The sequence below is a fragment of the Pteropus alecto genome, unplaced genomic scaffold (genome assembly GCF_000325575.1).
Source record: "Pteropus alecto unplaced genomic scaffold, ASM32557v1 scaffold14, whole genome shotgun sequence".
Lineage (NCBI taxonomy): Eukaryota > Metazoa > Chordata > Mammalia > Chiroptera > Pteropodidae > Pteropus > Pteropus alecto.
This window is the reverse complement of record NW_006436810.1, coordinates 18,891,466-18,892,701: the sequence shown is the minus strand read 5'-3', so window position 1 is coordinate 18,892,701 and position 1,236 is coordinate 18,891,466. Positions and strand designations below refer to the sequence as shown.

The window sequence follows — 1,236 nt, the reverse complement described above, 5'->3', positions numbered from 1 at the left end:
CGGAGCAGCAGGTGGCTGTGGTCTGGCCACCAATTTGCCCACGTATGCCAGGAAAACAGGGCCAGCAGCAGTGACCCCACATGTTCCCAGGCCAGTCAGGAGGGAAGCCTGTGTCCTTCCTCCAACATCCAGACTAGAGAGAATGGATCATTCTAGACGGTTTAGATCAGGGAGAGGAAGTGCTAAGCAGGGACACCTTCTTCTCTCCAGACCACCGACCAGACCACCTAGCCTCCTGAGCATCCTGTCTTTGTTTCTCTGTACCCACCCCCCCCGCTGTGCTCTGGGTGACTTCCCGCTGAAACTCTGAATAGTGACAACCCAGGAACAGCTAAGGTATGCTCAGAGGGTGAGAGCAGCCCTGGATTTTGGGGGGCCCCCATCATACCAGGCTCCTTGGGGAGTTGCTCTTGGTGAGACTGAAACTTCCTATGATCTCCCACAGGACCGACCAGGTGGGAAGCAGCAGCAGGACCTGGCAGGGAGGGGACTGTGAGCTGAAGCTGGGCCAGGTGTGTGCCCCAGGCTGCCTTGACTCATCCACCAGGCCTTCCCTTTTGGGGTGCTTCCCACCTGAGCGGTTGAGAGGGAGCCCCCAAGGGAGCTGTTCTGCCGAGGGAACCGTGGGGTTTCCAGGCGCCCCCTGCACAGGGGCCCTGCAGGCAGGGCTGCTGGCTTCTCACGAAGTCCTGCCGCCCCTACCCCACCCCGGCACTGGGCGCTGCGCCCCCCAGGCTCCCAGCGTCTACGTCCTGGGCACCGACCCCTCGGGCCTCTGGGGGCTCACCTGGGCTAGGTGACAACTCAGAAGCCCTATTTTCTGTCTCAGCAGAAGGCACCCTATTCATTCCGCTCGCAGAACCGTGAGGCAGAGACGCAGCAGTAATGTCTAACATACCTGTGCCCGAGGCCCGCGGCACCTCCTGCCGAAGGGCCACTCGGGGGACCTCCAGAGGCTGCGGGCTGTGGGGTGGGCCCCGTTTCCCGGTTAGCCTCCCCCGACACTGCGAACTTCCGAATCCTGCTCCTCGGGTCTCCCCCTGGGTCAGGATGGGACCGCGACTCCGTCAGAGAATGACCGCGTGTTGGGACCCCTGGAATGGCCCCTGGGGGCGGCGGGTGGCGACCCACTCCCTTCCCCACGAGGGGCGACGTCCCTCCACCTGTGCCCTCCCCACGAGGGAGGCGTCCCCCCACCCGGACCTCCCCCGGGGCCGCGCGCTGACCGCGGTGCTG

General features: G+C 64.1%; 1 protein-coding gene across 11 annotated transcripts in view; it reads right to left on the bottom strand.

The window, feature by feature from the left end:
* The window catches only part of HSBP1L1 (heat shock factor binding protein 1 like 1), a 10,533-nt gene extending 9,303 nt beyond the window's left edge, over positions 1-1,230 (bottom strand). For 5 of the 11 annotated variants that reach the window (XR_003046854.1, XM_025048147.1, XM_025048148.1 and 2 more), the window contains exon 1: positions 899-1,230. The gene's annotated coding sequence lies outside the window, so the exon portion shown is untranslated. Of the gene's footprint in view, positions 1-388; positions 476-898 lie in introns of all 11 variants that reach the window. The other 6 variants (XM_025048145.1, XM_015590768.2, XM_025048150.1 and 3 more) reach the window with 3 other exon arrangements.
* Positions 1,231-1,236: the final 6 nt, after the last annotated feature.